We start from the raw sequence: 27,839 nt of genomic DNA, 5'->3' as shown, positions 1-27,839 counted from the left end.
CAGCAGCTCTTTCACACGTGATGGCCACAGATGCCCTGCGTCATGAGCTTAGATTATAGGCAGTGTCAGAGCCATGCCTGTTTGGGTTATGGAAAAAGCCATACCATAGGTTGTTATATACGTAGCTGAATGATGAGATGGGGCAATATCAAGTATGAAAATATATGAATAATAAATTAATAGGATGCCAATATTTTTTATATTCTCTTCTGCTTTAAACTCTCAGAATAGATTTTCCCCAGCAGATTTTTCACAATCTGTATTCCTTGGAGTAGTATAAAGTGAGTACAGTCTTCTTCTTTTTTTTTTTTTTTGCATGCAATGCCTGTTTATAATATTGTTGGAGGTTTTCTTGTCATCTAGAAGAGATGCGTTGTCTGGATCAAAAATATGGCATCTTGGTTCAGTATAATATTTAAGGAAATTTTGTCCAATTAATAATCTATATGGACAGAAATAATGACCCGTAACTCTGTGGATTAAACTAAAAATCTTTTTTGTATTTTTGTGATTCATAACTATGTCAGTATCACAACTGGTCAGTTGCTCAATATACATCAGATACAGAGACAAGGAGGGCTGATGTATCTGTGATGAATAACACTACATATACCAAACAGTAGACCTTCAGATATGCGAAGTGAAAATGCCCCGTTTTATTAAATTATATTCAGTATAGTCATGACCCTGTATTTTATCCAAAGAAACTGAAACGAACATAAAGTTGTGTTAACACATTTAGATCCTTACCTTTTTTTTTTGGATCCTTTCTTTTTAAAATTACATTTTTTCATACAATATATCCTTATCAAAGTTTCTTCTTCTTTATCTCCTTTTAGATCCTCCCTTCCTTCACACTCATCCAACATTACTCCTTCTTTCTCTTTGTCTCTTTATAAAACAGACAAGTAAACAACAACTAAATTGACAAACCAAAATAGAAGAAAATGAACAAATAAAAAAGAAAGATTAAGCACCTGAAGCACATGCATACAAAGAAATGCAGGCACAGAAAACCCATAAAACACAAAATCAGTAAATTAATATTATATATAAAAGTAAAAGTATAGTATATATAATTGAAACTAAAATTATTTTATATACAGCATATAGTATAACGTACAGAATTAATAAGTACAAAATATAGCATATAGTATAAAGTACAAACTTAAAAATATGGCATAATATATATGTATTATATGTATGTATTAATAATAGTATTATTTAGTGTTTTATATATATCTATGTGTATACACACACATACCTTATATGACATTGCATGAGACTAAAACTTCCAAATATATCACTGAGTTCTTACTTAGGTGTCCTTTCTTGAATAATGAAATGAGTTCGTATGTATATATATGTTCACATGTATGTTTGAGCCTTTTCATACCCTGTTTTGTCTTTTACTCAGAGCAGATGCCTTCCTTACTGGCCACCAGGTTCATGGGCCCTAGTTTGTATCAGGAGCAGATTGATCCATGTGAGTCAGAGTTCCTGGTTTAGTTCTTTCCTCTGTCTTTATAAAGGCATTGCATGTAATCTAAAGACCCATGATCCAGGGAGAAGTGTGACGTGGCTGTGAAATGCTTGGTTGGCTAATTAATATTATTGAAATTAAGATTAATTTGACATTATTCCAAGGAGCTAAAAGGTAGATGTAAATTATAATTACATCTTCATGATCCATAATTACGTAATTTTCATTAGTGAATGAATAATCAGCTAATCATAAGTTCATCGGGGAAACTAGAGACCAAGGTTGGATCAGGGATGACATCTTGTTGGGTATGAGTTATGGATCATGACAACAGGTCTGGAAGTCTGAGTTCCTTACCTTAAAGGCATCTAGTGTGCATTATTTGATTCTAGACATTCCTCTGAGTTGTGGTCTTGTATGTTTAAAAGTTGGTCAGCAAAAGACCAAAAGATTTGCATCTTTATGTAAATCTGTAAATCAAATTAAAGCAGGTCAGCATTGTTCAACATGAGAATCATTCCATTTAATAGTAATAAGCCAGGAACCCATGTGTGTTTATAAATAAATAAGTAAAAAATACAATAAAATTAAACACACAATAACAACATGCTTTCATGGTATTGCTAGCTAAGGACAATGTGTTTACTAAATATAATGGCAAGTCCTCGTTTTGTTCATGGCTTGAGTATAAAATATAAATAAGGGAGAATTATGTGGTGGAGGAAGGATGAATGTAATTGGAAATGTTTTTTCTTAGTACTTCCAATATATTCCTCTTGTCTGATAACATGGCTTATTAACTTAATAATCCATGTTCTTATTTTGAGTTAGTAAAAGATTCAGTGCTGTTCTGTGTCTGAATAGAAAGTAAACATGACTAAGTAATTTGTAGATAAATTGACCAGTGTACGGCATCTTAGTTTATCCTTGTCTGTTCTGTACCTTTCAGAAAGGTCAACTTCAGATGAATGGGTGGATCCTACCTCATCCTAAGCTCCAGGGTTGATTGTGTTGTGAAGGTCACAGCTACAACCGTGAGTAATAATTACAGTATCACGTTTTGTATGTCATTTTTGAAAGAGTATATTCCACGTAGAGATTTGATATGTTCATAGTATTCAGAAAAAGCCTGTTGTTGGCAACCCAGTTACCACTACCTATAATTTAAACACAATAAATACCAGATGTCTTCAATTCAGTAGACCAAAGCAAAGGGAATTCAAGTCACCTTGATAGTTCTCTAGAAGTTGGTGACAACTCCTTCTAAGCATTGTCTTTGGTCTTTGCTTTTATTGTTACAATTTTATATATTAACATTAGGAAAAGAGTCAATAAACAAATGTAAATATCAACAATTAAGTGTTATTCAGTTATGTCAATGTCACAAAGAAAAAGAACTTATAAACATTAATTATAAATTTTGAAACCTATTCAGGCTGACTTGGGGAAAGAGCAATTCATCATTCAGTGGCAGAGCTCCTGATGTGAGGCCCTGTATTCTGTCCTCAGTAACACAAAATCAAGAAATAAAAAAGATAATATCTAAGAATGGTAGTTTTTTTGGCCAGTGATTAAAAAAGGCAGCACATGGAGTACTAATTATGAATATGAATATATGAATGATTAATCAGCCATAATCATAATCAGCACACATACAGTATTTATTTTGGTTCAGAAACCTAATATACATCTGAACAATGGAGAAAATTGAGGCAAGACCATTGAGTACCGTATCATTTTTCAACCTCCTTTTCCCATTGTTCCCTTACTTACCTATGTGAGAAAGATGTAGTGGCTGCCTCCGTGTTTGTCTCAGTGAAACCAATTAGATTAGTAATGTATCATTTGCCTGAATAGGCAATTTTTAACAGTATTCCCTCTAACCTTGGAACGCTCAGTCCTAACTGAGATGTCCCCATCAAATCCCTTCCTTCAGGGCTCAGGGAACCCAATGGATGAGGAGGTGGAGAGAGTGTAAAAGCCGATTGGAATCGAAGACCCTGAGGAAACAAGGCCTTATAGACACAAGAGGACCGATGAACTCATAGAGACTGAGGCAGCATGCTCAGGACTGCACAGGTCTAAGCCTCATGGGCTCTCAGCACTGAGATGGGAATTCTATACTGGACACAATTCTATACTGATAACCCAGAAGCTCTCTCCAGTTGATAAACTCTGTCAAAGGAAAAACTAGTTTTCTCCAATGGAGTGTCACTGGACATATAAACCAACTTTTAGAGCAGTCTCCATGGTCCAGACGGCCAACACAGGATGAACTCAATGGCATCTTGGGAGGGTTTTGTGACTCACAATGCTTTGTCTGGGTACCTTTTCAGCCTACTGATATTTTTTGTATATAGTATGGTTGCTGATTGTATTTTTTTAATTTTCTCTGGGTCTAAATATATGTGACTCGGGGTCTGTGTTTCTTGTGATTTTTCTTTGGCCCTACTTTGCTTGCTTTTGATTTTTTTATTTGATATTTTATTTATTTACATTTCAAATGTTCCCCCTTTCCAGATTTCTCCTCTGGAAACCCACTCCCTCTGATTCTCCTACCCATGCTCCCACTGCCCTGGCATTCCCCTAGCCTGGGCATTGAGCCTTTACGGGAAAAAGGGCTTCTACCACTGACGCAAGACAAGACTATCCTCTGTTAAATAACTGACTATAGCTTGTGTTTCTCCATGTGTATGCTTTGGTTGTTGTTTTAGTCCCTGTTAACCCTGGGGGTTCTGGTTGGTTGATATTGTTGTTCTTCCTATGGGGTTGCTTTGGTTGTTGTTTTAGTCCCTGTTAACCCTGGGGGTTCTGGTTGGTTGATATTGTTGTTCTTCCTATGGGGTTGCTTTGGTTGTTGTTTTAGTCCCTGTTAACCCTGGGGGTTCTGGTTGGTTGATATTGTTGTTCTTCCTATGGGGTTGCAAACTTAAGCTCCTTAAGCCTTTCACTAAGTCCTCTATTGTGGTCCCCATGCTCAGTCCAATGATTGGCTGAGAGCATCCCCTCCGTATTTGTCCCTCTCTGGCAGTGCATCTCAGGAGACCACTGTATCAGCCTCCTGAAAGCTTTGCTTCTTTTCCCCCCTTTTTCTGCTTCTCTTTTTCCTCGTCATTTTAGGTGACTGTTTTTATTCTAATGTAAAAATGAATTAATAGTTGTGGATTTGGGTGGGTGGGGCATGGGGAGGATGGGATGTGTTGGGGTGGGGAAACTGTAATAAAAATGCATTGTATAAAAATACATTGTAATAAAAATGTATTTCCTCTATGACTGAAGAAAAGTGTGAAGTACAATTATTAAAAGGGGGCAGAAGGAAAAAAAAGGGGGCAGAAGGATCAATGGAAAATATAAATCAAAACAGGGGTGAGTGCGGGGTGCTTTTGTTGTTGTGTCAAGCACACCCTGAGATATTAAGACTAGAGAAGACACATGTTATATGCATGTATGAATATTTAATAACAAATTTTCAAAGAAAGGTAGCACTAATTATTTTACTATCAAATAAAACCAAAAAATAGTTCAAGGGTGACGATGACTTTTACCTTAGAAAAGTTCATGGTGTATATGAATTTTTTTTAGCTATGAGGGGATGTCCCTTTGTCAGTGGTACTGAACTTGCTATATATCCAAAGGACCTGGTTCCACCCCCAGTACTAAAAAGAAATGGGTCATTGGTCAAAGTTGCTTCTTCCTTTTAATGACCATATTAAATAAAATTGAACAAAAGTAGCCAAGGTTAATATAGAGTTGTTATACAATTTTACATTGGTTAGTCCACATGTGAAACCTTATGGGTCCTAAGTGAGATACTTATTTTGCAACAGATAATGCCTAGATAGGAAAAGCTAGGCAAGGTTCATTCGTGTTTGAGGCTTAGTTGTCTATAGACATTGGATTATTCACAGGGAGCTAGTGAGTTAATTGGTAAACAAGGCTGGATAACAAGAAGTGAATTTACAGGAACTCTGGATCGATGTAGCTGCAGCTGTGAGTCACAGGTGGTCTGGAACACTGAAGCCCTCAGATAAAAACAATTATTACTTTTGCTCACTCCAGAGTGGATGTGATAGATAGATTTGGCATTTTGTAAGGATCTTGTCTCAGTTTGCTTTTCTCAGGTTTTGATTATTTTCCAGTCAGGAAATCAATAAGAGAATGTACAATCAAAACACTTTGTTGGACACATTAAAGAGGTACGTTTTTTGTTTATTGTGAATCATTTTAAGATATTCAATGTACAATTATAACTTAGTAAAGAAAAGGGCACATGATATTGAATGATAATAAAGTCAGAAAGAACATCAATTATTAACACTAATAAATAGTGACAATTAGTTAAGATTTAAATGTTCAGAATTTTTTCTTGGGGTGCACAGTCATGCTGGTACTCTTTCATTTTGCTAATGAAAGTTCAGTGCTGTCTTGTTATTCTTATTAGTCTATGAAATATACATTAAGCTAAATCAGATACATCCATGTGACCCAGTCATAGCAGGGACAATGGATGAGATGTCACAATTGTCTAAGTGTTTGCCCCAGTATGTGATAAGGTTGAGGCTACTACACTGGGCTGTTCCAGACAATGCACACAATAAGTAAGGCATGTGCCTGTTCCCATTCCTAATGTACAGTCTTATTGTAGCAGTAAGGATAGGTAACATGAATGTGCACTCAAACTAGAAAAATCACAAAAAACCCATGGAAACATAAATTATGATTTTTAAATCATTCATATATATTGTTATTAGAGATTTATCTACTAATTGACAATAACTAGAACTGTACCCAACGCATTGCTGCTGATTAATTCTACAATGTTCACACTATATGAACCTGTCTGGTCAAGTAAAGACATGATAACCTGTGTCTTTTCTGCTTGAAGGGCTCTTGTGTATGTATGGTAGGAAAGCCACAGGACCTTTTCCTTAGATTGTTTTTATGCAGCTATAGTCTTGGAATGTAATTAGATAAATGTTACTACTACACTATACATAACAATACAAATAAAATGTGTGAAGCCTTTAACATATGGGGCAAACTCAGACAAGTATGAAAATACTTCAAATTCATATACATGTAGATAACTTCATGAATAAGCATGGACTGTGGCTTAATCTTCTTTTAACTATGTTTTGCTTTTGACATCCTAGGCTGAACATGTGACCTGGCTTCTGTTTCCTGCAGGTTTTTGGGCCCCATCATTGCTCCTAATGGTAGGAACATTTTGTCCAATGTAAAAGAGTTCTTGGTTTAAAAGTTTACTCATTGCAGGATTTAAAATGAGCATAGATATAATTTTAAAAAGCCAACTATGTTTCAAGGCATAAGTAGGTATTGGCAACAATGAAGATAATTGATGGGGAGGGGTTATTCAATTAGGGACTAATTCCAAAGACAAATGGCAGGTGTAGAGCTTTTGTGATTAATTCATTTATTATTAGTAAATCAATGAGCAAATCAATAAAAACATTAGATGAGAATGAAGATAGGGCAATACCCAGACCAGCGATGGTGTCTAAGTGGCATAGGTAGTCATTCTTTATCAATATTGTGGCTCAGAAAGACTGAGGCTTAGACAGAACTCCCTCACTTCCTGTCCTGTTATTGATCCTGTGGAGGAAGGTTAGGAATGTATAATGATCTTGTTTTATTACCTTTACTTATTTGTCTTGGATGGGGTGTGGCACAGCATATGCTCAGGGGTTCAAAGGACAACTTCTGGGGGTCCAGTCTCTCCTTCCAGCATCAGGGTTCCAGAGATTCGACTGAGGTCATCCAGGACTCTGTTTTATCAGTTTACTTTATTTATAGTCCAATGAACATGAAATCAATAACCAAAGCATTGCCCTCCCATGAATATATGCAAGGAAGAATGAAAACATTAATGTAAACTCTGAATATTAATGTGTGCTAAGAGCAATAAGCTAACTGTTAGGAGCTTGTCTCAGAGCCACAAATCCAGGCCCACAGAGAGATTATCATTTTGATATAGGTGTTTATGACCTGATACTTTTAATTAACATCAGAATTTGTTAATGAGTGAAGTATTGGAAAGAAGATTCTTTTCAGGAGGGAATTTCTCACTTTCTTTGTCTTTTCTTTGAGGACGGATGCTTTCCGTCTTTGGGAGAACCCTGAATTGTGTCACTGGTGGAGGCCATAGAGACCAAGGTAAGTAAAACTTCATATTTATGTCCTTGAAAGTTTTTCTTAAATCATTTATTAAATTATCATAATTGTAACATAGCCTCCACAGGGCCAACTGGGAAAAATGATGAATATGGAATTAGCCTGAAATATTACATTTATAAATTTATTGATGGTAATTGGGGAAGATGATACTAGTATCATAGGTGATCCTGAGGCATGAAGAATATTCATCGCTCTTAGGTTCCATGAATTATTGTCTTTAAAATCAGAACCATTGAATAAATTACTTGATTAATAAACACATGTAAATGAGTGTGAACAGAAGTAGTCCCAGCCAGGACCATTGTGGACAGCATAGGGCTAGTGAGACATGAAGTGTCTCATATGTCTGACATGCTGACATTCATTTATATACGTTAAACTGTGAATTTTACTAGAAAATTTACACAAGCCAAGTGTCTTCTTTCTTTAAGAAGGCATAAGAAATAGCACAGTTTTGCATCTTTTCCTTACAGACAATTCAGAAGTGTTTCCCCACCTCAAAATTTATGGGCTTGACAGGGGAAATGATATATTAGTGATATCTTCATGTCATTTTATATTAATTGTTATATATATATATATATATATATATATATGTATATGTATATATATACATATATATATAGCTTGATGATTAGTCAAAGATGATTCTAAGACAAGTGTTTGTCTGTAGAGATGTTAGACACATTGTACTGATTTATTGTTATTAATGAATTAGTAAATTGAACAGTGATTACATGGAGGAGGCACAACACAGGGCCATTCTTTAATAATTCATGTGTGGGACTATATGGCATAACCATTTAGAAAGCGTTCGTAAAATACAAGGACATTTTTCTTACTTTTGTCGTCATGAAAAAAATATTTAAATTTATCCTTTGAAAGTATCGTACATGTATATAATACATCTAGGTCATATCTGCCTCCCACTCCCTCCCTCTAGTTTTCCCTCTGTCTTTTAAACACAGCTTACTCCCAACTGATGTCTTCTTTTAAATAGCTTCCCCTTTTAAAACTATAACTCCTTGCGTCTAATCAGTGTTGTGTGTGCGCATGGGATTGGACGATCCTCTGGGGCATGGATTGCCTACCAGTGACTGTATACACTCCCAGACTTCTTTTAAAACAGCATTTGTTGAATAAATAAACCCATGAATTAACAGGATTATGAGAAGTGTGGTACTAAGTATTTTTCAATGCATAGCAAGAAAAATAAATACTGATTGGCACGGATTGCCAATAGTTCTTATCTTGTTCATCTGAGGAGGCTATGGAAAGTTACCAGTCTCAGTCAATGATTTGTGACACATAAGTATATTGCATGTTAATGTTAACATTATTATGTTAAACAAATTACTGAACAAAAAAGATTAATAAAAAAAAAAACCTTTCTTTTTCCTCTCGACTTCACCCTCTTCACAATGGATATACCTATTGCTGAACCAACGGTTGAGGATGAGATCATATGGCCGACTCCTGTGAGTCACTGAGGTCTTGCTTTGATTTGGGGTACTTGTTCTAACACCTTCTGGGTACTTTTGATATGTAGTAAATATGAAGAGTCCTATTGCCCAGGAGCAATAGAAGATTTTGAGATGTGATACCTGATAAAGGACAGAGCTGGGTTCACCCACTAAGCATGTAAGGGATTTGCATGTGTTGGCCTTGGGGTTTGTGAATCATGTATTTATTTCAGTAGAAACAATGAACAATCATTTGTTCTATGAGAGTGTAATAGTAAATGGGGAAAGGGAGTCTTAAATGAGGACAAGTCTGAAAAGTAACAATGAGGTCCATATTGAAGAGAATCTTTCCAGCACAATGTTGATTTCAACGTTCTGCTTTGTACTTCTTAGCACAACCCTCATATGGCTGTGATAAGCTACACAGAGTGGGACCATTGCGAGGGACAGAGGCAATGCTGTGCTAGGTGGTTCTGATCCAGACATACAGTGACAGCTGTCGGTTGGTAAGTAACAACTGTAATCAAAGAATGCCAATGAAATCATATTTATGAAACATTGAATTGATGAGTTGATAGGTTGATTAATTGGTTTTATAATGAAAATAAGTGATAACAGTGATGCATTCAATGACATAAGGAAACTTATACATGAATTTTAAGGGTAGCTATAGATTTTTCCCTCCCCTGAGACTTATGGCTCGTAGGCTATTGTAAGTTAATGCTATTAAAGAAGTGAAAAACAAATTAGTAAGTGACTGTAGATTTTTAGTTAAAGCAAAGGGACAACCCAATGTATTGGCCCAGTGATTACAATGGTGATATATCTGAGGTCACACAGGATGTCTGACAGGATGTCTGAGTGTTTAGATCTGTGGGGTTTTCAGAAACAGGAAGTGCTGTATTCTTGTGGGGATCCTTTTCAAATGGTCAAGTATCTAAAATTCTAATTCTTTTAGTTTTGGTGGAGTGGTTTGTTTTTCTGATTTATTGATATATGTTAATAGAATGTAAAATTGAAACATAAATAGCCCAAAGTCATGAATGGAATCTAATCTTATCTTGACTATTCAATCACTCTACCCCCCAAGCCCTCCCAAACAACCCTTGTTTTATTTCCTTTTTTGGAAATGAACCTATAGTCAAATAACAGGAGCTTTCGGTGGGGACAAGTCTGGGGCCTTGATAGCTTGTTCCTGAGTGCTAATGTGTCATAAGCAAATCAATAAACACAAGCGCTGTGAAAGAGGAGCGATGAGCCAGCCAAAGCCAGCCTCGTTAAGAGCTTGTTTACCGTCCCTCGGTTTGTTATTTTGTATCTCTACCACCCCAGTCTGTGGATAAAAATAGAAGCCTGTGACCCACGTCAGCAGCTAGCTTATGCACAGATGCTTGAGTACTCTGTGTCTCTGTCCAAGGTACTTGTGATTTCATATGCTTTTGACCTTTAGGGAGTAGACAAAAGATTCATAAATATCCACATTTAAAAAAAAATTAAAGAAAGGTAATTGTCCTAGCTCTTTGCCAAGTGTGAATACATTTAATACCATGTATTACGTATTAATCATTGTGCTACAACCTTAAAAAGAGGTTCTTAAAACCTTAAAAACAACTTCTTAAAAAGAAATCAAGGTTTCTCATTCATTTGTATAGCTGTACATTGTTTCATTTTAAATTGCCCCATTTATTCCATGTTTCTGCCTTAGCAGATCTGTGGCACAGATATTTAGCAGTTTATAATAGACACATACTAACCACATTATGATGCATAGAGACAAGTGTCTAAAGGAAATTAAACAGTGCTACTATACATAGTCAATGGGATGCTATGTTCTGCTTTTATATCTATTCAATAGTCCTTGTAGGCAATGTGATAGAAATTGTTACTGTTAGTTCTAAGGATGACACAAACCATTGCAAAGAGTTGCAAAGTCCCTGCCTTCATCTTAGGTGTTTGCTTAAGGTGTCCACTAAGTCACTGATGTAATCAGGAATATGTTATGGCTAAAGTCCTTATCCTGGGTCATTTGTAAGTTTAAAGCTCTTAGTCTTATTAAATATGAAAAAGATAACATTAAATAATTATTCATAGGAGAAGAACCTGACATATAGTAGAAAGTATATATTTTCATAACATCTTGAACCCTTTTTCTCTTAATATTGTGCACAATGATCATCTTGGATGAGCTGGTGGAACAGCCAACACTCTTCCTCCATGTAAGTTGTCCTGCAAATGTTTTGATTGCATTCAAAATGTCCGACTGACTGTATATAGAGCCAATGTCCAGAAGCCAAGTGTGTCTGAACAACAGATTGCATTTGTGACCCATTAGCATTTTTCATCCCACCGATGTCTACACTTTCCCACTCACTTCCCCCTTTATTTACACATCTTGAGTGTTGTGTCTGTGTGTTGAACTTTGACATGTCTTCTAAATATTCTGTAAGAAATAAATGTGTTTAATGTATAAGATATTAGGGAAGATAAATATTTTGAGAGAGTTGATGCTGTGTCCTGCTGCCAATAGGAAGAACACACAGATTACACAGGGAAGGGCAAGGGACCCAACTGTGTTTAGGACCAAGGTTTTGATGACCTTCTGAGGTCCCTTGCAAGTGGGGATTTTCATGTTTGTCTCTGTGGGGATAAATACACAGATTTTGATAATATCCGAGGCTCATGTTCTTAGTCTCTGTTGCATCATAGGTTTGATTTTGTTATTAAACATCAGCAAATGAAAGATGTATAAATTGAAGGTCATGAGGTTTGGGCAGGCATGGCAGTCCATAGTGAAGGGAGGTTCGTATTAATGTGGCCAACCACTAAGCACGCAGTGGAGTTGGCGTGGCTGCCGTTTGGGGTATGGGTACATGGATTCAGAAGTCACATGGAATAGTCAGGGTTCTTACATTGGCTCTGTACAGAATTCAGAAATTCCTATGCTTAAAAACAATGTAACAAACAAAACAAAATGAAACAAAGAACCATATCACATAGTAATAAATACTGTAATGACTAGCAATGACATTTGAAAGGCATGTGTCAATGGAATGACTCTCATTGGAAGGGATGCCTTCTTTGTTTATTTGTTTGTTTTAGTTGTTGTTGTTTCCACCGAGATCACCAATGGAAGGCCCCGAAATCAATGTGCTATAAACACAGAGTTGAAAATTTGTGATGAGGCAATTTTTTCCAGTATTTAGTGGCAGTTATTTATTATTGTTTACCAGTTGGAAAATCAAGAGACAGATGTAGAAAGGGGAGAGGATGGAATGAAATACTCACCCAGAACGATGGCTGTGGCTGGGTATCTGTACCATGAGTAATGAATAATTCATATCAGAAAATCTGCTTTAGTTCAGACAGAGATTGGTTGTATTAGCTTTGCTGGGACTAATCCTAGGGAGCCGTCAGCTATCCCAAATGTCATGTTCTTTGGAGTTTTGTGCTTCATGAATTTTGATTGTTATTTCAAAAAAAAAAAAATCAGTGGCCAAATTTACACTCCAAATGATACTAAGGCAAAGGTGAGAAGAAAGGGTTCGTGTGCTCAGCCTCCCTCCCCAAGAATAGCCACACCGAGTTAGAGGAGAATTCTCCAAGGTCAGGGATTCTGCACCATGCTGAGGACGGTGATGCCAACATGAACTGAGGACTTCTTGTCTCATCTTGGGTGACTTGGGGTATCATTGATCAAGTGTCTTTCAGGTTGCTAATGCTGATCCTCTGAATAACCAATGGTGCAAATAGGCACTGCATGAACATTTTAATTCATAGTAAGAAAAACATCATGAAATAATGCAAAAAAAGTCAATGTTAGATTGACAATAATATCGATAATAATATCCCCGCCATCTTGGGAAGGGTAGGGATCATAAGGCTCATAATTATAATTTCTTGATCAATATGAAAAGTAGAAATGTTATAGAAAGAGGACTCAATTCTGGATCATTCATGATTAGTGTTGCCACATGAGGCATAGGCCATGCACTCTGGGCCCAGTTTTCTATAATTCTGTTGATAAGATTGAATGTATTTGCTATTAGTTTGCATCTTCATTATTTCCATCTTGTTAGTTTGAAAGCATTAGTCCCTGGATAGAAATATCTTTTGGTACTTTCATGTCTTCTTTGTCTAGAGATGAGGTACACAGTATATAATTAATAGACAACAGTCAACGTCTGGGTCAAGGAAAGAAAGCAACAAAGGATCCCCTTAATGACTTCTTACATGGCCAACCGAAGGAAGGATGGTAAGCAAAACTAAAATAGATTAGGGCACATTTTAATGAGCTGCTGTGCTTTGGTGTCCTGGGCCCGAATGCTCTGAGCTAGAGGACGCATCTTTCTGTTAGTTTGAGCTCCATGGTTACGTGCATGTATCAGAAGTATGAAATGTTTCATAATAATAACCACTGTGGTGGTTTTAACTTTTGAAAAACATTGAAGTTATCTAAAGAAACTGAAATGTGCCTATGGTAAGCATTAGTCTTGAGTTATATAGTGCACTGAGTCCTTTGTATGAACTCCTGATTTTGATTTATACAATACATCTGGACTCTCTGGAAACAATTATATAGGAACATCCTAGTCTACTTTTTATTTTATTTATGTAAGCTTTTATAAGCTAGGAAACAATCAACAAACGATTATGCAATAGAGACAGAAGGCCATTCTGGTGTCACCGTACTAAGTATACCACACTGTGACTCAGTACCCATGGATACACCTTTACCACCTGGACCTCCCATTCTCCCACTTCTCTTCTCCCTGTAAACCACCAGGCAATTCTTTTCTTGCCTGAGACCAGTTTCAAGGCAAATGGACTCATGAACCCCCTTCCCTTTCTGTGCCTGAATTATTTTCTCTTAATTCCATTCATCCCATCTACAATCCCATTTTGTTTTAAAAAAAATTTATTTTATGTCCGAAGAAGATCTGATGAGGACTTAGTACTTTAGTAGCTTGACCATGCTCATTTGGATATATTCACACTCACACGCATTTAGCTAACACTAATTTTAGACTCCAAATGTTATATTTTTTAAATAAGAAGCTATGTAGTTGAGAGAAGCACAAAGTTCATCTCAGAGTGAGTAGGGTATTGCTTATGAACAAAATATATTGTATGCATGTTTGAAATTCTCTTAGAATGTTTAAAAAATTTAAAATCCATAATAATATAGAAACTGAAGGAAAAAAAATGCTTATCAGAAAGAGAGAAGCCATACTTTAATTTAGAATGCAAAGTGGACTCTGGGCCCCTTTGGAAGCCAGTGAGGTCGGATGTGTCAAGAATCATCCTGAGCTTATGAGTCATGTTTATTGATATATTTTAATTAATAGCTTAGAGTAAAAATAGAAACGCTGTAATTAAAAAGGCAAACATGAACCAGTGATGGTGGCTGCTGTCAATTTGAATAAAATATGCCTGGACTCTAGAGTCAAATGCAAAAGAAATACAGTTCATCACCTTATGAGACTGTGTCTTCAAGAAAGATTTGACAATATCCAAGGATCTTGGTCGTGTGGCCTTTGTGAAAATTAGATGAGTGAGCATATTAGTCATTCAATTAATAAAATATTGTCTAGCTATGAAAACATACGAACAGGAAGCTAGTGTGGAAACTTGTGTGGTCCATCTATAACCATTTTACTCCGTGACTAGCTGTTTTGTGGCTAAAGATTGTACTGACTTCATATGGTAAATACCAGTGTTCTGAGTATATGGAAAATTTAAAATTCTCTTTTCTGTAGAGTGAAAAAATACACACTTATAATGTTAAGTTAATGAATGTAGCAATGAATTTAAGCCAGTGATTCTCAACTAGTCAGTTGCAACTCCTTTAAGAAGGCATCAAATGACATTTACTTGGGGTTGCATTTCAGATGTCTAAATTACAATTCCTAGCAGTTATGAAATAGCAACAAAATATTTATGTTTTGGGGCATCATGAGAACATGGGTCACAGCATTAGTAAATTTGAGAACCACTGCTCTATAAGCTAAAGACTTTAAGGACCAGTGGGTCTCAATGTTTTCTCTCAACCTCCTTTTAAAATAAATCATGTGTTCTTTCTCCTGTCCTTTCTCTTGTTCCTGTTCGCGCTGACTGAATTCTTCGTGCCAGAGTTCTCTCTTGTCTGTCTCTGTTGGGAGCCTGGAGGATGGTGTAAGTAGTATTCCTAATTCCTTCTTTGGTTTGGGTGGTTTATTTTGCGAGAATGCACTGTAGTTTTAAATTTTGTGGTATAATCATGTAAGACTGAAGCCATTTTTACATTTTAGATGAAAATGAACAATTATACTGATTACTATTATGTATAAAGAGCTAAGGATAATTAGCTAAAGACATATTTTGACCCACACATCATTCTGGATTATAACCAGCCATGTCCTTGTTGCATTTTTCCAATCATAGGCTTTTAGAAACATCATTTACTTACTCAATGGATGGTTAACACACAGTATAGAAATAAGTGCAGGAGTGGCTATTGGGCTTCCCCTGGGTGACAACTGTCAGGGCATGAATTTCCGCTGAATGCCATGAGGCTTGGAGGAGGTGAGTGTAATTTTCCATCCTCTGCTTTTATCTGTACTCTTCCAGGAAGGATGGATTCATCTTGGGTTCTCTCCTTCTTGCGCACTTCCCTGACCTTCATTGTGAGCAACAGTTAAGGTTTTTGTTGTTGTTGTTGTATTTTCCCACAGGTTGATAGAAACATTTAGTGATTATTCTATACACAAAGAAATGAGCACTGTCACGAAATGATGTAGTGGATGACAGGTTTAATCTGTTAGGGCCCTTCATGCATATCATTCTTCCATTAGGTACTTTATATATTTTTCTTTGTTAATGAAACAGTCCACAAAGCTAGAATGTACTGTGATTGCAGATACATCCAGCATCTGGTGCCACCCTGATGTCTGTGGCACGTGAGGCACACACGTTGACATCATAAGTCTAGAACTCTGAGATCTCCATGTCGCACTTGTGTTTGCACTGTGAGTAACTGCCAACAATCTTATTTTCCTTATTCAATTGATTAAAGGTGTCCATAGTGTTAATTATGTTTCCACTATTATATACTGATGGCTTTAACAGTAGATGGGGCTGGGAAGCAGAAGAAATGTGAAACAACTTAAAAGGAATATCTTTTCTTCTCCTCATTCTGCCTGATACCAAACAGAAATGATCTTGAACAAAGCGATTCCTGCAGCATGCTTACTTTGTGTGTTTCCAGTCAAGATAACCACACCCATTCCATCATTTCCTCATTATACTGAAGTTACACTATTCCCTTCCACAGTCCTTTAAGATATTAGGAAACTATCATCTAGAGTTGCTCCACAATACATACGTATGGCCATTGAACTGTAACTTACCAACTTTTCCTCATTTCTGTCTTCTCACTATGCCATCTGGTAGCTATCACTCCACTGTCAACTCCCACTAAATGAACTCTTTCGTGTCCCACATGAGTGAGACCATATTGTGTTTGTCTTTCTGTGCTTGGCCTATTTCCTTTAATATAATCATCTCCAGTGCCATCAGATCACTAAAAATTATAGAATACCATTCTCCTTTATGGTTGAAAGAACCTAACATGTTTCTTATATCTAAAGCAATGCATCTTAACGTTCCTAATGCTGCAATTCTTTTATACAGTTTCTTGTGTTGTGGTGAACTCCCAGCCATAAAATTCTCATTGCTACTTCAGAACCATAATTTTGTAAAGTATGTAAATGTGTTTGGTTTCTGATAGTGTCAGCTGACTCCTATGAGGGTGTCATTTGACCCCCAAAGGTTCACAACATATAAGGTTGAGAGCCACTGAACTGATCTAGACTAAATAAGGAACCCAAAACTCAATACTCCACTAAATGAGGTTCAGTAGACATAAGTAGGCATGTCTCAAGAAAGAAACATACAGGTAACCAAGAAGTCTGCGCAGGAATAGTCAGTATGATCAATCGCCAGAAAAAATGCAATCCCACATCACAGCAAGATAACCCCATCCTCACTCCAGTTAGGAAGGCTGTTCTCAAGAAAGACTAATGGTAGCAATGACTGGCCATGGGGTAGATAGCGCATTTCCTTTCTACATTGTTGATAGAAATATAAATTAATTGAACATTATAGAGAACAGCATGGAGTGTCCTCAACAAAAAAGGCTTCAACAAACAGACTTTTCCGATAACTCAACCAACTCTCTAGTAGGTCTGCATATAAAAAAAATGGTGGTGCCCTTGTTTCAAATGAATATCTGGTCTTCCATGTTCTCTGTAGTGATCTCTACAAGATCTGACAGACTTGAGTGAGGCACCATCCGCTGATGAGCGGCTAGGGGAACGTGGTGAATGCCTTCCTGGGACACTGCTCATCCACAGGAAAGCCTAATGAGAGATTGATTTCAGTTGTTAAGCTTTCCTGTTGGCTCACTGCCACACTGAGGCCAATTAACTAAAGATAAAGGCTCAAGAGGAATAAGATTCTACAGACAGATATTAACCTGTCAAGTATCATGTTCTTAATAGTTTTGTGAATGGAACTATTTTATTGATTAACTTTAATTTGTAACTTAGAATACAGTGAACTCAAATTAAAAAACAAGAGGCTAAAACATGGCCCAATGATAATGGCAGTTGAGAGTGAGTTTCCTACATTGCTTGAAACATAGCTGAACTCTAATAGGCAACAAAACTCTCGCTAGTTCATTTTCTTGGTGAAAGGCAGCCTCAAGACCAGCTGTTCTCAACATTAAGGTCGTGGACCTTCGACCCTCGCACAGATATTTACACCAGGATTTAAAACAGCAGCAAAATTGCAGTTATGAATTTGTAAGACAATAATTTTATGGTTGGGAGGGTCACAACAATATGGCGAAGTGTGTTAAAGTGTTCTAGCATTAGGAAAGCTGAGAGCCATTATGCTAGACTTACATAGGAACATCCAAGGACCTTGAGGCTGGTACCTGTGTTGATATATGTTAATTCTGACATTAGAATTAAGCAGTGGAACTGTATTTCCACCAATAAGTGATGTGTTAATCAAATGCAAACATTCAGTGTGTTACGCAAACAGTAAGGGGGCAGTGGTCATCACTCACACACACTCATCCTCCACTAATGTAGACAGCGGGTGTAGGAGCCTTGCTTATCAGCTGGGTGTGGTGCTCTATTTCTAATTTAAATCATTTCAATATCTTTTGTTAAGATTACAGCTTCTGATGTTAAATTAATGAGTCAATTCAGAAAGCAAAGTTAAAATCAACGATTTGTGGAAATCCTCTCCCCAGTTATCATCATTTTTATGTTCCCCTGCTCTTTTCTATGCTCTTCCCATGCTCTCCCACCTGAGCCAGGGCTGGAACACTCTGTGGTTAGCGCTCAGTGCTACATCTCTCACTGGATACTGTAAATCAGTGTAAGTAATAGGCCCAGGTCTTGTTTTGGTTTTGGTTTCTCTGAACAATTTTACTTTTTAAAAATATTCAGTGATAGTGCACTCATCTCTAAAAGGGACTATGATGAATATTTTACCTGAGTAACTGATATAATGAAAGGCATGGGGTGTTTTATCTCAAATTCTTTATTCTTGTTCCATCTATCTATCTATCTATCTATCTATCTATCTATTAAGACTATCTTTAATTATAGATATAATATATTACATTAAGTTAATGTTATATATATATATGCATATATGTATGTATATATGTGTATGTATCCAAGGACCAAAACATTATTAGTGGAATTAGTAACCAAATTCCATTTAAATAAGTTTGAAGAGAGACTGGACTGTCCCAGGATGAGTGATCATAACTGTCAGTATATTAGACTCAGATAATGAATAAAATATATCTGAAGCTCTTTGGTCCAACATAAAAGATAAATGTGTAAGCCAGGACCTCTGTAAGGGGGGCTCATTTCTTATTCCCTACTTTTCTCTACTCCCCAGAATTGCTACTCCTAGGGAGTGGGCTATCTGCATATTTTACACTTATCAGTTTATCAGTGTTATTTTTGGGTTATGTATCTCTTGATCTTGGGACAAATATATATACTCATTAAGTTTTTCATGGTTTGGATGGCATTGAAGTTGATCCTTTGCATTTTTGAACAGTGTATAATCTAACCACATTATATCTGCTATTCATATGAAGTAGCATATAGAGTCGCATTGCCTACGTTAATGTCAGTTTGCACATTAGTAATTGTTCCATGCACATGGCACTGAGCAAAGTCATTGAGAAATTTAGAGTAGTTATAGCACACATGTAAGTCAATGGTCCTTATTTAATTTGTTGTATTCAGCAAATAAATTATATTAATACATGTTCTTTGTGCATGGTGGCCACAAATGTCAAGAAAATCTTTACCCAAAACAAACTGGTTATCTACTCCGATGTTTTTATTATTATACTTCTTTGCCTCTGTTTAACTTGCATTGTAGAATTTATAAATTCTGAGTTAAATAGTAATTAATGCAAAACTAATATAAAATCAATAGAAATAAGTCAAGTGGACTCTACCTGGAATGGTTGGTTACACCTGTATGCATACACATGTCAGATGTCAGGAGCAGGTGTCTGAAACCTGGTGGTCCAACGCTAAAGATAAGTGGATAATCAGAACTAGGAAAGGATGCTTCATGCCTCTGCTGCTCAAGTCATCTCCATGGTCACCAGCCTACTTACAAGCTGACTAAATGTCTGTCGTAGAGCTTAGAGAGAATGTAAATCCTGGCTGATAGTGTTTATGTGATTTAGGAACTTTACATTATTTGCATTATTTCTCTGAGAGGAGTAATGGACAGAGAAGGCCTGAGTACCCTAGTTGAATACTTAGAATCAGAGGTTGGAAGGAAGAACAGGGTTCCCCAAAGCTGGCCTATAACTTCCACAATTATCTCCCTCAACACAGAGAAATAAGCATCATAAAAATGAATGTGAAATATGATTGCATTAGGCCAAATGGGACCAATGAAACAAATTCAATTATCAGGAATTAGACCATGAATTGGGCATGCCTGCAAAACCAAGATTCATCACTGAAGGAGAATTGGCATGAGCTTTGTCTTAGAATCAGAGGTGCTTCTGGTTTGTTTCAGTGTTTGGGAGAGATAATAGAGATTTCCATGGTTATCAGTACAGACATGATTCCATCCTCAGCCAATATAAAAGATCTGGGAACAGAGCTATACCAGATCAATTGGGAACATAGTGGCTGTAAGTCCAAGAGGATACATGTCTGTCTCTGAGGGCCACCCAGGAGGAGGACTGCACTCCATCATACTTATTTCATGTTTTAATTCTCTGAATATCAATCAAACAAGAGATAAGTACAGAAAAGAGCAAAGGGTCCTCCCAGGGAAAGAGGCCTATGTGAATCTTATAATTTTGTGTGAAAAGGGGCAAGTATAAATTATAGATGAGGTCTATGTTCTTGGTTAGGTTCAAGTAGTTCATGTTGTAAAACATGATTGTCAAAAGCAAATGCTTACAATATTGAAGACATGGAATCTATGATTCATCAAATATATATGGAAATTGCTGGGTAATTAACATATATTTTAATATATTGGTGATTTATGAGTTCACCACATGAATAATTAAAGACGGGATGTAGAGGACAGAGAAACGTGATGAAAAGAAAGAGATGATGCAATTATTTTTTATCATTTGAGTGCTGCCTAGTGAATATGAACTGATGTTGGAGGTCAAGGATATTGTGGACTTTACTGCCAAGTTACAGAGACAAGTTATTGAGGACTTTACTGCCAAGTTACAGTTACAGTCCAGTGCATACAGCCTGTGCCTTGTTAATCTTTAGTTCATGGACTTGAGTTTACATAAAGTTATCATGGATAATTGAGAGATGTGAGTTGTTTGAATCGAAGTTAGGTAGCTAAGATGAGGTTGCAAAGGTAGATGATTGCCAATGCTAGAGAAGTCATTTTCTAATAATACTATTCACAATAAAGGCCAGTGAGGACAGTCTGGCTTGATAATCTGCTTGATAGGAGGGAAGGCCACCCAGCTCCCTTAGAGAGTCAACCTGTAAGCCAGCGTCCTTCAAATGTACGGAATCAACCTTGAGAGCAAGTCTATTTTTATTTCCATATCTGCCTTCTGCCATCCATAGAGAATACCCAAATGGTCTCAAACGGTTGCAGTGATGGCCAGTTCCTGTGATGCCATGGCAACAGTTCAGAGCTCATGATGACTTGACAGCTCCAGGTTTGATCCTTTAGTGAGAACCTGCTTAGAGCTATGGAGGGTCTAATGAAAACACCAAAATCTGGGTGTGGTTAAGCAGAGCATGCCCAAAAGGAGTTAATCTAGTGTTAGCACAAAGACTAGGCAGTGAGTTGCCTCAGCCCTGACTGTGACCTCCTTTGTGGAACTGTTTGTAGGTATGGATGGCCTCATTTAAAATGGGTGGTTAAGGAGACTATGGAAAGAAAGTGTTAATTCAGTGCTAGCTTGAGGACCAGGCAGTGTATAGTCCTAGCACAGTGTAGTCTCCTACACTGTGGTCTCCTGAGTGTGCCACAGTAGGAAAGGAGTGAGCCATTCCCTAAGGCTTGAGAGAAAGCAGCCCAACTCAGGACCAATGATGAGATCTGGTAGTGTCTGAGTGTTTCTCGGTGACACCCATGAAAACAGATGTCCGAGGACAGGCACAGAGCAACTGTACCTTGGCTGCATATTGCTGCTAGCATAAGGTCTAAGAAAAGTAACGTACTTTTGAATGATGCCCTGACTGCATTAAGTAAGCAAGGAAAACCTGGATGGCAGACAGGCAAACTTGGAGCAGAGGGGGTAGCCCCATGGCCTCTGCTTACAGGCAGAGCAGCACAGTTTAAATACTCCAAGAGTGATGACGAGTTGGGCCTATGCAGGAAGACTTAAAATACACAGAGGCCAGCCTATTTTTGCCTGGAAAATGGCAAGAAAATACTCTCCTTTGCCAGAGAAAGTACAATTATAGCCTAGGTAAAGCTTATCAGCCTGGGTTCCAGAACTGTATAGGGTACAGAATGGTACAACACAGAGACTCAAAAATATCTCTCCCTTTTCTTTCCTGTACTCCTCAAAACATTGACTTGACTGATGGTACAAGGGTGCTCCGATCCAGAACCCACCTTAACCTTCACTGTGACAGCCCTGAGCCCTGCTGGCTGAGAGGAGACATCTTGATCTTCCTTTGCCACCAGCTAATAGGTATGTGTACTTGCAGGAGAGTGTTTCTGCATTATCCCAGTATCATGAGACTGTTAGACCATAGTTAGTCTTGATTCCTGGGTCCTTCTAATGGCTGCTGTTCAGGGGTCTTAACACAAAATGTTACAGTATCCCATGACCAGAGCTCTGCCCTCAGCACCCACTAAGGAATAAAGGTGTGCAGTAGGCTAGGGAGAGAGGGGGCCCCATCCAGGACCGATGATGAGATCTGGTGGCGTTTGAGTGATAAACACTCCATGAACGCCAGCTATCCAGAAATCTGAGGTCAATCCCGATGCCTTGCTGAGAGCTAATCTGTGGATGGAGGCCATAGGCATATGCCTGTCCCTTGTGGACGTGTGGTGCGAGGCGAGGGCTTGAGTGCTCTTTGGTCATGTGACTCAGAAGCTATGCTGGGGCAGCTTGAGGTCTGCCTATGGACTTGGGTTAGAGTGGGCTTGAAAATCTACTTGAATGTGAGGGAAGGCCACACCCACCCCCTTCAATAGAAAGCTTACAAGATAGCACCCTTGAAATGCAGGAATCCTGGGACAATCTTGGGAGGAAGTTACAATATGTCTCTTCCTTTTTTTGTCATCCAGTAACCAGAGAAGTGATCTACGTGACTGGAGAGGTTTGCAGTGATGGCCATTTCCGGGATGCCATGGCAGCAGTAGAGCCAATGGTGACTTGAAAGCTCCAACTCTGACTTCCTGTGGACAACTCCTTATAGGTATGGAGGGTCTCATCATAAGATGGAGACTATGGAAAATGGTCCCTAGCTGTGTGATGCCCATCACAAGGTAGTCTCCTATACTGCGGTCTCCCGAGCATACCACAGTAGCCAAGGAGTGAGTCATTCCGAAAGGATTGAGAGAGAGGCACCCGCCTCAGGACCAATGATGAGATCTGGTGGCGTCTGAGTGTTTCTCGATGACAGCCATAAGAACAGATATCTGAGGTCAGGTATAGAGTAACATTAGCTAGGCTGCCCTTTGGGGCTAGCATATGGTCTAGCAGTGGGGAGAGCAGAGTCACCCTTATCAGCTTTCCTCCTGAAACATATCAGTTGTGATTCAGTTAGAAAAAAAATCGTTGGCAAATAGAGAAAGTCAGGTGTGACCATGAGCTGTTCTTGTGTAGCACAGTACAATTTGGGACTTCAGTGGTCATGTGGAGTAACATGGTGGAAGAGAGGCTGATGCCATGCATGATAACATAGTATAGAAGTCAGCCAGCAATTTTTCCTGGGTGCTGGCAAGAAATTACTATCTCTTGGGAAAAGATAGTACAGGTGTGGCCTAGTCATAGCTTAGGTTCCCCAATTGGGGAGGGCATTGTTTGATGATCCACAGACTCTCAACAATGTTTCTGCCTTCTCTTTTCTGTACCTTTAGAAAAAAATGACACAACTGATGATTCCAGCATGCAGAACTGACCTTTTGTCCTCACTGTGACAGCCCTGAGCCCTGCAGACTGAGAGACAACATCTTGATCTTCTGTGTCCACCAGCTTCTAGGTATGTGGAGTGGCGGGAGAGTGTTTCAGTGTTAGCATGCAAGAGTTAGAACATTAGTATTATCTATCGTTACCACACACTAACATCCTGTTTTCTGGATTGTTCTAATGGCTGCTCTTCAGGGCCTATGACACAGAATGTTGAAGTACCCTGTGATCAGAGCTCTGCCCTCAGCACCCACTAAGGAATAAAGGTGTGCAGTTGGCTAGGGAGAGAGGGGGCCCCATCCAGGACCGATGATGAGATCTGGTGGCGTTTGAGTGATAAACACTCCATGAACGCCAGCTATCCAGAAATCTGAGGTCAATCCCGATGCCTTGCTGAGAGCTAATCTGTGGATGGAGGCCATAGGCATATGCCTGTCCCTTGTGGACCTGTGGTGCGAGGTGAGGGCTTGAGTGGTCTTTGGTCATGTGACTCAGAAGCTATGCTGGGGCAGCTTGAGGTCTGCCTATGGACTTGGGTTAGAGTGGGCTTGATAATCTACTTGAATGTGAGGGAAGGCCACACCCACTCCCTTCCAGAGAAAGCTTACAAGATAGCACCCTTGAAATGCAGGAATCCTGGGACAATCTTGGGAGGAAGTTACAATATGTCTCTTCCTTTTTTTGTCATCCAGTAACCAGAGAAGTGATCTACGTGATTGGAGAGGTTTGCAGTGATGGCCATTTCCGGGATGCCATGGCAGCAGTAGAGCCAATGGTGACTTCACAGCTCCGGATCTCATTCTCCTGTTTGGCACCTGATTCATAGGTATGGTGGGTCTCATCATAACATGGGTGGGTAGGCAGACCATGGAAGGAAAGTGATAACTTAGTGCTAGTTTGAGGACCAGGCAGTGTACAGCCCCAGTACAGCACAGGGTATTTTCCTACAGTATGGTCACTCAAGTGCACCACAGATACAAAGGAATAAGTCAAGCCTGAAGGCCCAAGAGTTAGAAGCCCAACCCAGGACCAATGATGAGATCTGGTGGCATCTGATTGTTTCTCAATGAGACATGAGAACAGATATCTGAGGTCAGGTACTGAGCAACTTCTGCTCTGTCAACTTCTGGGACCAGCTGAGAGCCTGAGAACAGGGAAAGCAGCATGACTTTTGTTAGCTTTGCTGCTTAACCTCATCAGTTTCCATTAGGCAAGGAAACATGGCTTCCAGAAAGGCAAAGTCTGGGTAAAGTGGGAAGAACAATGACCTAGGGCATGTTGGGGCAACACAGCTTGGAGGCCCCAAAAGTCATGTTGAGAGAATGCGGCCATGAGGTGCTGACCTCATCATGGACACCCTAGCCTTATCTTGGCCAAACACTTTTTTCCTGGTCAATGGCAAGAAATTAGTCTCTCCTGCGAAGAAATGTTTCAGGAGCAAAGTAGTTTATGACCATTGGCTTCCTAAATGAGGTGGGCATGGGGTGATGACCCACACAGTCTCAACAGGATCTCCATTTTTTCTGCCCTGTACCCTGCAGACAACCTGATGTGACAAATGATACCAGCATGCTGAGACGTAGAAACAGCCTTGTGTCCTCATTGTGACTTCTCTTAGCTCTGATGACGGTGCAACAGCATCTTGATCTTCCTTGGCCACCAGTTTGTAGGTATGTGTAATGGTGGGAGAGTGTGCAGTACCATGAGACAGTTAGGGCACTAGTGCAATAGTTACTCGAGATTTCTCAGTTGTTCTACTACACAGAATGTTGTAGTACCCTGTGATCAGAGCTCTGCCCTCAGCACCCACTAAGGAATAAAGGTGTGCAGTTGGCTAAGGAGAGAGGGGGCCCCATCCAGGACCGATGATGAGATCTGGTGGCGTTTGAGTGATAAACACTCCATGAACGCCAGCTATCCAGAAATCTGAGGTCAATCCCGATGCCTTGCTGAGAGCTAATCTGTGGATGGAGGCCATTGGCATATGCCTGTCCCTTGTGGACCTGTGGTGCGAGGCGAGGGCTTGAGTGCTCTTTGGTCATGTGACTCAGAAGCTATACTGGGGCAGCTTGAGGTCTGCCTATGGACTTGGGTTAGAGTGGGCTTGAAAATCTACTTGAATGTGAGGGAAGGCCAAACCCACTCCCTTCCAGAGAAAGCTTACAAGATAGCACCCTTGAAATGCAGGAATCCTGGGACAATCTTGGGAGCAGGTCACAATATGTCTCTTCCTTTTTCTGTCATCCAGTATCCAGAGAAGTGATCTATGTGATGGGGGAGGTGTGCAGTGATGGCCATTTCCGGGATGCCATGGCAGCAGTAGAGCCGATGGTGACTTCACAGCTCCAGCTCTCATCCTCCTGTTTGGCACCTGATTCATAGGTATGGTGGGTCTCATCATAACATGGGTGGGTAGGCAGACCATGGAAGGGAAGTGATAACTTAGTGCTAGTTTGAGGACCAGGCAGTGTACAGCCCCAGGAGAGCACAGTGTAGTTTGTTATAGTGTGGTCACCCATGTGTACCATAGACACAAAGGAGTAAGTCAAGCCTGAAGTCCCAACAGTTAGAAGCCCAACCCAGGACCAGTGATGAGATCTGGTGGCATCTGATTGTTTCTCAATGAGACATGAGAACAGATATCTGAGGTCAGGTACTGAGCAACTTTGGCTCTGTCACCTTCTGGGAATAACTAATAGCCTGAGCATGGGGAAAGCAGGATCATTTTTGTGAACTTTGCTCCTTATCCCGATCAGTTTCGATTAGGAAAGGAAGCATGACTTCCATAGAGACAAAGTCAGGTTAAAGTGGGAAGAACAATGACCTAGGGGAACAGCACAACTGGAGGACCCAAAAGTAATGTTGAGATATTGGGGAGATGATATGTTGACCACATCAAGGGCACCATAACCTGAACTTTGTCCAAAATTTTTTCCTGGCCAATGTGAAGAAATTAGTCTCTACTAGGAAGAAATGTTTCAGGAGCAAAGTTGGCAAAGCTTATGGCCATTAGCACCCTAAATGGGGTGGGCATGGGGTAGTATCCCACAGAACCTCAACAGGATCTCCGATTTCTGCCCTGTACCCTGCAGAGAACCTGATGTGACAGATGGTATCAGCATGCTGAGATGTAGAAAACGCCTTCTGTCCTCATACAGAGCGACAGTATCTTGATCTTCCTTGGCCACCAGTTTTTAGGTATGTACAATGGTGAGAGAATGTTTCTGTGGTAGTGCAGTATCATGAGACTGTTAAGGCTTTAGTGCAATAGTTAGTCGTGAATTTTGATTTCTAGTAATGGCTGTTTTTAACGGACAAAAACACAGAAGGTTGTAGTACCCTATTATCAGAGCTCTGCCCTCAGCACCCACTAAGGAATAAAGGTGTGCAGTAGGCTAGGGAGAGAGGGGGCCCCATCCAGGACCGATGATGAGATCTGGTGGCGTTTGAGTGATAAACACTCCATGAACGCCAGCTATCCAGAAATCTGAGGTCAATCCCGATGCCTTGCTGAGAGCTAATCTGTGGATGGAGGCCATAGGCATATGCCTGTCCCTTGTGGACGTGTGGTGCGAGGCGAGGGCTTGAGTGCTCTTTGGTCATGTGACTCAGAAGCTATGCTGGGCCAGCTTGAAGTCTGGCCCAGGAGTAGGTCAGACTAGGCTTGAAAATCCACTTGAATGTGAGGGAAGGCCACACCCACTCTCTTCAATAGAAAGCTTACAATATAGCACCCTGGAAATGTAGGATTCCTGGACCAATTTTGGGAGAAAATGTTAACATTTCTCTTCCTTTCTTTGCCTTACAGTATCTAAAGAAGTGATCTATATGATGGGAGATGTTCACAGTGATACACAGACCCTGGGATGCCATGGCACCATCCAGAGCCAACAACGGTGACTTAACAGCTCCAACTCACACTCTCCTTTGTGCTACCTGACTCATAGGTATGGTGGGTCTCATTATAACATGGGTGGTTAGCCAGAATATGGAAGTAAAGTGGTAACTTAGTGCTAGTTTGAGG

The 27,839-nt window shown here is 39.2% G+C and overlaps 1 long non-coding RNA gene, 5 other non-coding genes and 5 pseudogenes across 7 annotated transcripts in view; all 11 read left to right on the top strand.

Annotated features, from left to right (window-relative positions):
• Positions 1-3,904, top strand: part of LOC127686944 (uncharacterized) — a 53,854-nt gene extending 49,950 nt beyond the window's left edge. For both annotated transcript variants that reach the window (XR_007978294.1, XR_007978295.1), the window contains 4 exons: positions 227-281; positions 1,418-1,486; positions 2,433-2,517; positions 3,420-3,904. This is a non-coding gene — a long non-coding RNA (uncharacterized LOC127686944). The remainder of the gene's footprint in view (positions 1-226; positions 282-1,417; positions 1,487-2,432; positions 2,518-3,419) is intronic.
• On the top strand, positions 1,767-1,838 carry LOC127688113 (small nucleolar RNA SNORD113/SNORD114 family). Its single transcript, XR_007978566.1, has one exon. It is a non-coding gene; the product is annotated as a small nucleolar RNA SNORD113/SNORD114 family (small nucleolar RNA).
• Positions 3,905-18,948: 15,044 nt separating the features above from the next.
• LOC127688191 (small nucleolar RNA SNORD113/SNORD114 family) lies at positions 18,949-19,023 on the top strand. The gene has a single exon (XR_007978602.1). It is a non-coding gene; the product is annotated as a small nucleolar RNA SNORD113/SNORD114 family (small nucleolar RNA).
• Positions 19,024-21,751: 2,728 nt separating this feature from the next.
• Positions 21,752-21,819, top strand: LOC127688194 (uncharacterized; annotated as a pseudogene).
• A 762-nt stretch (positions 21,820-22,581) lies between these two features.
• Positions 22,582-22,660, top strand: LOC127688150 (uncharacterized; annotated as a pseudogene).
• A 601-nt stretch (positions 22,661-23,261) lies between these two features.
• On the top strand, positions 23,262-23,336 carry LOC127688151 (small nucleolar RNA SNORD113/SNORD114 family). Its single transcript, XR_007978570.1, has one exon. It is a non-coding gene; the product is annotated as a small nucleolar RNA SNORD113/SNORD114 family (small nucleolar RNA).
• A 781-nt stretch (positions 23,337-24,117) lies between these two features.
• On the top strand, positions 24,118-24,196 carry LOC127688149 (uncharacterized; annotated as a pseudogene).
• A 644-nt stretch (positions 24,197-24,840) lies between these two features.
• LOC127688185 (small nucleolar RNA SNORD113/SNORD114 family) lies at positions 24,841-24,913 on the top strand. The gene has a single exon (XR_007978596.1). It is a non-coding gene; the product is annotated as a small nucleolar RNA SNORD113/SNORD114 family (small nucleolar RNA).
• A 760-nt stretch (positions 24,914-25,673) lies between these two features.
• Positions 25,674-25,752, top strand: LOC127688148 (uncharacterized; annotated as a pseudogene).
• A 644-nt stretch (positions 25,753-26,396) lies between these two features.
• LOC127688186 (small nucleolar RNA SNORD113/SNORD114 family) lies at positions 26,397-26,469 on the top strand. Its single transcript, XR_007978597.1, has one exon. It is a non-coding gene; the product is annotated as a small nucleolar RNA SNORD113/SNORD114 family (small nucleolar RNA).
• A 765-nt stretch (positions 26,470-27,234) lies between these two features.
• Positions 27,235-27,313, top strand: LOC127688147 (uncharacterized; annotated as a pseudogene).
• Positions 27,314-27,839: the final 526 nt, after the last annotated feature.

The sequence above is a fragment of the Apodemus sylvaticus genome, chromosome 6 (assembly GCF_947179515.1).
Source record: "Apodemus sylvaticus chromosome 6, mApoSyl1.1, whole genome shotgun sequence".
In the NCBI taxonomy this organism is placed as follows: domain Eukaryota; kingdom Metazoa; phylum Chordata; class Mammalia; order Rodentia; family Muridae; genus Apodemus; species Apodemus sylvaticus.
This window is presented reverse-complemented; position numbering and strand designations above follow the sequence as displayed.